This window comes from Pteropus alecto, unplaced genomic scaffold (assembly GCF_000325575.1).
Source record: "Pteropus alecto unplaced genomic scaffold, ASM32557v1 scaffold38, whole genome shotgun sequence".
NCBI classification, from domain to species: Eukaryota; Metazoa; Chordata; class Mammalia; order Chiroptera; family Pteropodidae; genus Pteropus; species Pteropus alecto.
In genome coordinates this window covers 8,095,156-8,106,535 of record NW_006442512.1, presented here as the reverse complement: position 1 = coordinate 8,106,535, position 11,380 = coordinate 8,095,156, and the positions used below count along the sequence as shown (strand labels likewise).

The 11,380-nt window shown below is 33.6% G+C and overlaps 1 protein-coding gene and 1 pseudogene across 1 annotated transcript in view; both read right to left on the bottom strand.

Moving 5' to 3' along the window:
• Positions 1 to 11,380, bottom strand: part of MDGA2 (MAM domain containing glycosylphosphatidylinositol anchor 2) — an 813,395-nt gene that overhangs the window by 406,178 nt on the left and 395,837 nt on the right. The window lies entirely within an intron of this gene.
• On the bottom strand, positions 6,248 to 6,366 carry LOC112471757 (annotated as a pseudogene).

Below are 11,380 nucleotides of genomic sequence, written 5' to 3'. Positions count from 1 at the left end.
GTCTAAAATAACAGTTATAATATAGTTGTCACACCCCATTCCTAGCAGAAGGAAAGATGAAAAGACAAAAACTGTCTGCTAGTTGTCTTTTAGAGAAAGTTCTAGGATGCTGCCTTGTGATGCTTCTACTTAGATTGTATAATTATAGCCACATCCTTAGCTACAAGGAAGACTGGGAAATGTTCTCCTTACCATGCATGGTACCTCCCTCCCAGCCTCCTGCTAAAATCTGATGTTTCAATAACTCTGGAAATAGAGGATAAAGGATATTTGAGACAACTGCAAGTCCCACAGTGGGAATGAAATCTGATTTCAAATGTGCTGCATTATTAAATATGATTGTGTTTAAATTGCGACAATGACTTTAAGCAATATTTTCCATAAGCATAACATGAAAAGAAGATACTAGAATTTAGGAAATACTTTTTTATTGCAACTCTCTACTTAATCTGAAGAAACAACATAGAGATTCTCTTAGGTCACAGAACATGACACTTGAATTAATGTCCAGTGAATGAAGATTTGTTCATTGAAGCTACTTTTTATCAGTTGCCATATACATTCAGATCAATCTGTAGAGACAAATCTGAGCTTTGTCCCAGTCTTGTTTGTACTTTGAAAGAAGATTCTATTCAGCATAAGAAAACCAGAAGAGTAAAATAAACATTATCTTGTCTAATATGCTATAATTATTGGGATGATTTGCCACCACAGCCTTTGGGAGCTAAACAAAGACAGTTACGGAGTGTCAGCCTGAAAGAGTATAAAAGAATATCTACGACGGTAGGCGATTATGAGTAGATGTTGCTCATTACACTTTCAAAAAAAAGAGGTTATCTTCTTATCCTAAACTAATATCAGGAAAAATTACAGAGGAAATATGTTCTCTTTGAATTATTTAATACAATAAATAGAATTCTGAGTGGCACAGGACTCCAGATCACGCGGGTTCAATTTTTAATAAATTGTATCAGTCTACCGTAAATTATAGCAAAATGTCACACTTGTTTCTAAATCTAATTTTATAGAAAGAACCACAATTGTCTGACAAAGCAACAAAATTTTAACATGAAAACGTCTATACTCTATGCATAAAACACTATATTTTTCTAGTATGCCCAGAATATTAGATATCACTACTAACATTACTAATTCTACTACTACTAATAGCAATATAATTTATATCTTTAAAAGATTTCTAGGAATTAGAGTTATTATTTGATATATGACCACAGTGTGATAAAGAAGAATTTCTCAGTATGTATAGTGTAAATAAAAAGCTCAGAAAAATATTATAAAAAAGAGAGGGGAAGAGAGGAGAAAGAGAGAAAGAGAGGGTGGGAGAGGGACAGGGAGAGGGGGTGAGGGGAGAGAGAGAGAGAGAGACTGAAAATCAATAAGGGGTCTTCTCAGCAGCCAGAGGATAGAATGGTGAAAGAGACGGAATCATCACGGTAAATGCGTTGGAAACAAAAAGAAAATCATGGGGTGAGGATGGGTGTTTCTGAAACTAGATATGCCTAAAAGCAGAGACTTTAGTTTTTCTAATCTTTTTTTTTTGGCCGTAGCTTTTCTTTGAACTTAAACTTTGAAGAATTCACTCAACTCTCTTGCGCGAATACACAGTGAGAGAAATGAAATAAAATTAGTGTTTATCTTTAATAATGTCATGCTTCTTATATGTATGTGGAGCAATTACAATAGGGCTTGCTAGCATTATTTCAAATCGAAGATGACAGAAGAGTAAACATCTTGGTGAAATTGCTTATAAATACAAAATGTTGGGGATTGATGTAGGCTGCCTCGTGGAAGGGTTTTATTTTGCAGTGTAATTAAGACATTAATTATGGACTCCAACAAGTAACAGAATTTTACTTCTTTAAAAGTTTACAAAAATCATCATCTGATTTTAATCCCAGGACAAGCGTAAAAAGTAGGAAAAAATGTTTTCCCTATTTTACAGCTATAGTTTTTTCCATGATCATGTGACTCTGTGCCTTTGTACACAGGTCTTCTCATCTGAAAGTTCTTCTTTTTTCCTTCACTTATTATCTAGTTAACTCCCTCTGATCCTCCAGAAGTAATTTTGTTAGAAATCATCCCCTCTCCCATAAAACCCTATTACATCCCATCTTCTTTGTTGCCATAGCATCCCGCGGTTCCCTCTTTGAGAGTACTCATCACATGTTATATAAATTAGCTATTTTTGTGTCGTTGCAAATAACTGGTGTTCTGCCTGATTCTCTGAGTCCCTTTATCCTTCTTACATGTACCTCCCTAGGATTCCCTGTTTCTCATAGAAGAAGGTCTTTGGGCTGTGGAGCCATTTTGCTCTCAGAGGCAGTCTTGGGAATGCTTGAGACTCTCCTCTCCACCCAGTAGGTCCTAGCCAGTGAACGCTAGTGTGGATATAAAATTCCAACTCCCTTGCCTCCAGTTAGGACAGATTATGAAGCAGAAGCATAATTTATACTCCAGAGTTTCTTTGTAGGATTAGGTTGAAGCTAATCTCCTAAAGTGACACCTTTGCCTGACTGCTTCCCTTTCCTCTCCTGCTTTCTTGATCTATTAGCAGTTTCTCCTAAGTGCACTTCCTTTATAAGTCATAGACACATGAATTCTCATCTCAAGTTCTACTTTTAAAGAACCAGACCTAAGATATAACTCTTTTGCCTTTAATAAACTGTAAACCATTACAGCAAGGATTGTTCTTGATCTTGGTATCTCCAGCCCAAAGCACTGAGCCTGGAACATAGTAGTAATTAATAAAATCATTGCTGCTTGAGTGGATTCCTAGTACTATAATTATGCTGACAAGAAAACAGAAATTAGATAAAATCTCACTCCGTGAGGCAACCACAATATATAGCAATGAGTTTCAGTTAATTGAGATGTTGCTCCTTTAATACATATTCTTTCAAATAAAAGTTGACTCTATTCATCTGCTTTTATTTTGAAATATGCCCAGATTTCTGTTTAAATTCTATGATATTTAATGAATTTATAGTAATACATTTAAATATTTTTTCCACTACTCTTTATAAACATAGGATTATATTTTGAACCTGGGTCGGTAAAATTAGAGGGAAATATCAAACAATACCTTTCTAGTGTCAAATTTTAAATTGTTATTGAATTAGAAATTAGCACCACTAGATAGGACAAAAATAAACTTTGATAAATAGAAAAAGTAAATTTATAAAGATAAATTCATTCAAAAGAACTGGCAATATTAGAGAAAAATAACAAAAAAACAAAACTAGAACAGGTGATTTGAGTTATGAATTAGTCTGTCATAAAACCACTGAAGTTTTAGAATAGACCTAGACTACTAATTGAATCAGCAGTACAATACAGCTGGTATAAAAATATCAAACACTGTGCTAAATATATTCAAATATAATTGAGATGTATGGATTTGACTTCATTTTTATCATAACCTAAATTTTTAAGAATTACATTTCATATAAGCTATAGAAAAATAGGAAAAATGTGAAATATATTCTCTAATTTTTTTATAAGGTGAAAGTAAAGAGATTTGTTTAGCTGCTTCCTCATTGGCCCCTCATTCATAGTTTCTTTTGGCAGTTTCTACTCACATCCCTAACCTCTGAATGGCCGAATGCCTTAAAGCTTGGTCCTTTTCTATCTATGCTCTCTTCCTCAGTCATCCCCTTCAGTACTTTAAATATCATATGTGTGATGATACCTCCTAAGATAGTATTTATAGTTCAGGCCTTTTCCCTGAATCACAGTCTTCTGGCAATACCACCTGCCCTTCATCTCCAATGTAACATATCCAAAATGAACTCTTGAGCTCCCCTCCAAAACCGCTCTCGTAGTCTTTCTCATTTCAGTTAATGGCAACTCCATCCTTTCGGTCATTCAGACCCAAAACTTTGCAGTCACCTTGAAAAGAGAATGCCAATAAAAACACACTATCATATTATTACTCTTAATTCCCCCCCCCCAAAAAAAAAAAAATTACCAGATCTGCGATGGACTTTGAAATCTGTGTTATAATTAGAGAAGTAGTTACATAGTCATTCAATGAACTTTCATGTTTGCCAGGGATCTTTATGACCCTTGAAGATGAAAACATAAACTAGATAAAATCCCATTCCACAAGGTTCCCACAATATACAGCGATGAGTTTGATGACTCATGGAGGACTTACAGGACTCATATAGTCATACTTGTGACTATGATACATTGTAGTGAAAGGATATAAAGTAAAATTAACAAAGGGAAAGATTTATGGGGCAAGATTTGGAGGAAGACAAGCACAAGCTTCCAAGAGTCCCCTCCTCCCAGAGTCACAGAGGAGGCACTTAATTCCCTCTGTTAAATTATGACAACATGTGTGAAATGTCTATCAGGAAAGTTCATTAGAGACTCAGCTTTCTTAGGGGTTGGTCACATAGGTACCCCCTGCCTAGCATATACCAAAATTCAGACTCCCAAAAGTACAGCAAGTGTTCAGTGTCAAGCATACTGTTTGTAAAAACAATTTAGGCATAGTGAACTATATTTAGATAGAAAATGGTGGGACTCTTTCTGAAATCCAAATTCCCAGATGCCAACTGAAGTAGGGCCAACATTGCAAGCAGGCCTTTTTAAGGCTGGTATTTTCAGGCCTGTCAGGTTAACACTTCCTGCTCACACGTATACATTATAGCAGAAGTGTTATGTGAGCCTTCTGAAGAAGCTCCGTAAAAGAGAAGGACATGGGCACATTTATCTTTTTCTCTTTTCTTTCTTGTTATCAAATGTGAACACTGGGGCTCCAGGACCCATCCTAGACTGTGGAACAAACTCCAAGGTAAAAGTCATATGCTAAGGATGGGTCCCTCATGACATAAAGTCATCATACTATCTCAATACTCTCCATATCTAGATTTATTTTCTTGGCAGAATTGATGCTTATCTTATTTAAGCTGCGACTGTTTCTGCATTCAGTAATTAGTAGGTAAGCACAATTTGTCATGAAAAAATTAAATTAAGCAAAATATAATAAAGCATCCATTTTTAACATGTGCAGATCCTATAAATAGAAGATCCACTCTGTTTTTCTAAATGCAAAATAATAAAAGTAGTACCCTTGAAAAACAACTAGAAATACACAAGGAAATAAGTTGCATGTTTTGGAAATGTTATGTTTAAAGCATCCAAAAGCTTTGAGTGCTAGTTCATGAGAGAAAAAATAAACTATTGGTTAAAAAATAAATAAAGCATTAAACTGGAGCTTCATGACTTAATCATCAATACGTCATTTTTATGAAGAGGAAGGTGCTTTGATGGCATATATTCTGACACATTTTTCTTTTGGTTATTTGAGTGACTAAGTACAAGAGGGTGGTCAAGTTTCACTATAATATTTTTTCCAGACTTAAAAGACTTCCCTGATTTAAACTTAGCACTTTTATACTAACTAATTAATATTTATTTTACCACCAAATTTTACAAATTAAAATTTTTTTTAAAGTGTTGCTACTGAACAGCTTTCTATCTTCTTCCTTATGTGTTTCTTATGGGAACATTTTTTACCATCATTCGTAATCTCATTAAAAGTGAAGTAGTGATTTCTTTAATGATTTTTTTATAAAAATATAATCTGAATTTATTGTAGTCACTGCAGAGCATTAGGAATATAATAAAAAATAAATTGCTCTATTCAGCTCACTCCAAGACAGTACTCTACTATAGCTATATTTCAATTTATTCATAAGACAACCAAATGAACTTTTGCTATTTAAAGTATTTAAAAAACACCATAACACTTATAGAAAAATGAGAATGTCTTTTGGCATTAGGCTTGACAGAGATGTCTATAATTGTGGTGTTCTAATATTCTAACAGATACATTTAGCCAGATTTTGCAAATAAATAATTCTGTGCAATTCTATTTCATGCTTTCTAATAGTTTATCTAAAATATCAAAAAAAAATGTTACATTAAATTGGCCTAAGACAATATTTTCAAGTAAATTATTTGTCCCTTTGAATTTTTCTGGGCACCTAAAACTGGAAAGAGAAATTAACTTCTTTAATTCTTATGAGTACATTTTCAATCTTATGGAAAAATCTTTACCTGACACCTTACTCCTAAAATATTTGAGCAATTTTTATTTATTTTTTATTTTTCATTTATTTATTTATTTATGTTAGGCGAAGCAAGCCTTGGTTGACTTCACAGATTGCAAGGACCTTGTCAGTTTATAATCCCTTACTTTTTATTTTTTTTTTTACCCCTACAGCACCTGGTCTTACTAGGTGGTCTTCCATCCAAGTACTAACGAGGCCCGACCCTGCTTAGCTTCCAAGATCAGATGGAATCGGGCTTGTTCAGGGTGGCATGGCCGTAGACTTGTTTGAGCAATTTTTAGAAAAATAAGAACAAAAACTCATTTAATGAGTATCTTGCAACATTCAGAGGTACATATGACCTGTATTCATAAACCAGTAGTTGCCACTGATGATCTGACATGGAGCTGAGGTGGTGATGATAGAGTTGAGGAACAATTGCAAATACAGATGAAGCTTCACTCCCTGGCCCGCTGCTCACCTCCTGCTGTGTGGCCCGGTTCCTAACAGGCCACAGACCAGAACCGGTTCACAGTCCAGGGGTTGGGGACCCCTGTCATAAACTGTCAAATTAGACTTAAACTCAATTCAACATCCAGATGATTGAGAGCTACCAACAAGAAGACATGCAAAAGTAAATTGAGGCTTCAGAAATAATATACATGACAAGGTCCATTTTAAATGTTCATGCACATGGCCCAATTTCAGGACCCTTCAATCAGACAGTATTAACAGTATGCTAATCTTGCACACATTTAAAACATTTCAGCTCACTAAATTATTGTCAGAGTTAAATACTGTAAGAATTTATAAAGTTGTTTCAATTTTGAATAAAGCTTAGAAAGCGAAGAAATGAAAACTAATACTGTGTTGGATTCTGAACTAGGCACTTTTGCATAATTATCTTTATAACAACTCTACAAGTCAATAATATTATCCAATTTGCAGATGACTAAACTGAGATTCAGAAAAGTTAATCAACTTTCCCAAGACCATACGATTAGTAAATAGTGGTTCCAAGATTCTGACAAGCATCTGCATGACTCTATTTCTACTGAAAGTAGCAGATATTTGTTAAAGGCTTACTCTGACAAATATTTAAGTATCTCATTTAAACTTCACTATAATCATATCAATTATATACTACATCTCCATTTTACAGATGAGAAATTGACACTGAAGCAGTAAAATGATTTTCCTAAGATCCCACAAATAGTATATGGGGGAGGTAGAATCGAGGTCTCGCTCGATCTGAAGTCACAGACTGTTTTTAGTCTCACTCTGGTGTTAACAAAAACTGACGCCGGTGGCTCTAATTCAAGTTAGTTCAAAGGATCTTCCTCCAAGAGCAAATGAAAATGGATGGTTGCTTTAACACTTAGAAAAGAGAGCACACATTATTCAACTTTACTGACCCTCTGTCACATTTTCTGCACATGTTTATATTCTTACTAGAATATTTTTTTCCTAATGGAAATAGAGATAAAGAATAAAGCACAAAATTATCTTGTATAGTATCACCAGGATTCCTGGAACTGTGTGTTCGAGACAAGAAAAGAAATAAAAGGTGTTTGAATTTTTATGCTGGGCAAAGAGGGGAGAAGGAAGAATTTTTAAAGTTGAAAGAGGAGGTCTACAGAGAAGCTTGCCCTAAGACAGTGGTTTTCACAAACAAAGGGAAATAGATAGATATAATTTGGGTGGCTTCAAGACATATTTTCAACAGCGAGTTAGAGATTTTGACTTTTGTACAAATATAATAAAGATCAAATGGATTATAGGGATAAGTGGTTGATAAATTTCCCTATATGACCATGTATATAGTTCATTGATTACTTATCATCTCTTCAAACTTTTGACTTGGATGCCTTCTTATAATTCAGATATCAGAAAGATAAAAACTACCTTTACCAGACTCGCACTAAGGTCGCTGACAGGATTTGGGTTTTATCAATAACAATTCAGAAACAAATTAAGTTTCAAAGGAGGTGTTTTGTGAGGAATCAATTTTTGTAGGTGAGAATTACAGTAAGCATGGTTATGAAACAGACCCAGCAGTTCTGGAGTACATGTCTCAATTCTTCTATTATTAGTAAGGTACATGTTTCTTGAGGCTACTGGTTGGAAAAACTACTTTGTGATTCTAACAGGGAAAGCAATTCCCTCAGTGGGCAAAGGCTGTGAAGTTATTCTGGGAATAATTTCTGGAAGCCCAGCCTTAAAGCCTTCTTCAGCCCTTACAATTAGTTTTGTAATGAATTAATTACCTAGATTAATCCATTTATGCTTATATTAGCTAGAATAAATTCTGCTTTTCTCCTCATTCTCACCTGCCCTTTATCAGCTTTACCTTCAAAGCCAGGCCTAGCAAAGTAAAAGTGGAAGCAAGTTCAGCGCTATGTCACTTTGAGCATCCATTCTCCAAATGCATGCTCCTCTTCTAGGATTTATCTGTATTAGTATTTGCTGGAGACAACAATATTTATTCCACAAATATAAATGAGCATCATGAAATCTAAGTGCCCACTATAATTAATATATTGATACAAAGTCTTGGTTCCCTAAGTATCATCAATTCTCAAGTTTAAATGACGTATTCCAATCCTATAATTTTAATGAGAGAAAGAAGAATGATGGTAACTGGTAACTGAAGAAAGAAGTGACACCTTTAACAGAATGTAAATAATCAGAACTCATCTTCTGCTAAATAGAAACATTATTAGGAGCTGCATAAAATATGCTGAAGCCACTTTGCATGATTCATAAAGACTTTAATGTATCTTCAATTTAAGGTAAGCATTATTATAAAAGAGCTTCATAGTCAGTATTTAAAGTATCAGTTTATTTAATTTCAATAAATTATTTAAATTTAAAGTTTAAAAATGAATATTTGCTGTTTAAAAATAAATTATGTTCAAGTTCATATATAGATGAAAACACCAATATCTACACAAAAACTCATGAATACTTAGTGTTATCCAGACATATATGTTTATTTCAGTGTTTATAATCAACCTCATATGAAAAACTAAACTTTCAAGTAAAATATAAATGAAATACTTATAAAATTGATATATCACAATGTCATAAATACAATGCTTACAAACAAAGATTTGTTTACTTTCCCTCCCATCAATTTAGTTTTTGAGCCAGCATATGTGAAGAAATATATTTAATTTGCATCAATACATTTGAAGAAGGACCCAGTTGGGACCCCTCTAATAGAGGCCTCACAGTGTCTCTGGCTTCATTTTTCCTTGCTCTATAGCGAAACAATAGATTGTCCCCAGCGCTTGACCCAGAGCTTAGAACATCTTCTGCCATAGAAAATTGCCCTGAAACTAATGATTAATATCTTTATGCTTACTGATCATAATCCTTTGGTCTAGCATTCTTTCCAGACTACTTCCATCTTTGTTCCTGGGTTACTAACACCACCAGAAGACCATGTTGCCAGAGGAATGGCTCCTTGAAGCACAATAGAACCTCCGCCCCACCAAGCAGCATGTAGCCCCTGGAATGATTTTCTTTTAAATACCCTAAGCTGGACTGAGAAGGCAAAGCAGTTTTGAAGGTATTAAACTGCTGCCTTCTCAGATCACCAGTGTTCTGACAATAAATGCTTATTCTAAATAGCACAACTCCTGTGTTGGTCTATTGGCTGAGTGAGGCAGGCAGCGACCAGACTTGGTCGCCTTCTGGTTTTATATTGTCTTTATAAGTCAGACTTTACACTTTTAGGCCTCAATTGCTACATTATTAAATCTACCTTTAAATACTTCTCATATGATATGGGGTGTACGATGTGAGGTGTCATGGAAAAGACAACAGGTGGAGAAAACAAATGAGGAATTGCCAATCACAAAATACATACCCGAGGCTGATCTAAAAAATGAGGTATAAAGCATAGGAAAACTACATTTCTTTAAAGTTTATAAAAGAAACCACACAGTGTTTCTTATCTAAAAGGGAAAATATTGACCTAACAGCATACATGAGTTTTAACTCATACTCACATTGAGACATTTTTGAGAACATTTTATTCCCGCCCCTATGGTTGGGGGCATTCAAACCTTTTTAAAATCATAAAGTAGGGTCCCTATCAATGGATCTCACCATTAGCCTCATATGTTGAAGTCAGGTACTTTATGAAAATAGGTGACACAGATGAAACTACTTCAGCCTATTGTCCCCTGAGCTATTAAGGATACCCCCTAAAATGTTTTTGCTACCTGGTCATTTCAAATTAAAGCCAATACACATAGCATTTCAAAATATCTTATTTAGATATCTCTTTCTTTTTTACTAACTTTATTTTATAAATTTAGATGACAAAACCAAAATAACATAGTAAGTGACAGAGGTACAATAGCCAGCCTTCCATAATTTCTGAATATTTGCTCAATAATATGTATGTGTATAAATATATATATAAATATATTCAATATATAATTTTATATTTTATGTTATATGTATGCATATACATGAAACTATAATCATAAGTCTTCTGGTATAATAATAAAAACATTAAATAACATCAGATAAATTGCAGACATTATTTCTCAACTATCAATTTAGGTTTGGACACATTTGAAACTTTAATTTTATCATCAGTGGTTTTCATGTGTTATATTCCTTAAGTAAAGAAAATTATAAAGACTTATGATCTCGTTATTCCAAACGTATGTCAAGAAGCCCTAAGAAATCAAATACCTTCATTGTCAATACTTTTGGCAACAGTACATGTTGAGGATACAAAACCAAAAGGAGATAAATGTATGCTGAACTTATCAGGTATTAGGAAATGACATATAATCCATGATGTTACCATGACAATTTATGAAAAAAAAATCTCTTCTAATAAATTAATATAGTCATTATTTCAGGTAAGATGTAATCTTGTTATTAGTCTCATTGCAAAATGAATACAATTCACATCAAACTTTTAATACATAGAAATGCTAGATTTTATCAAAAGGTATTTATAATAAATATGTATTTTTATTTTCTCTAACATTTTTTGAAGGAAGTATTTATTTGATTTTGTCACTTCAGTCATTTACTGTATATTTACTGTATATTTACAGAGTTAGCGTAATTGTCTCTAATTAAGAAGTTAGTGTTCATATGTGTAATCATTTGAACATGTAATTTTGATACCTAATTATATAAATATAGGCTATATTAAAATGATCAAAATCTTCATTATCTTATTGATTTTAAAGACTGCATGATATTTATTAAGTATCTGAAAGAGAAAAGTTTCAAGCATCATTTAAAACACTGTCTTTCCAAAT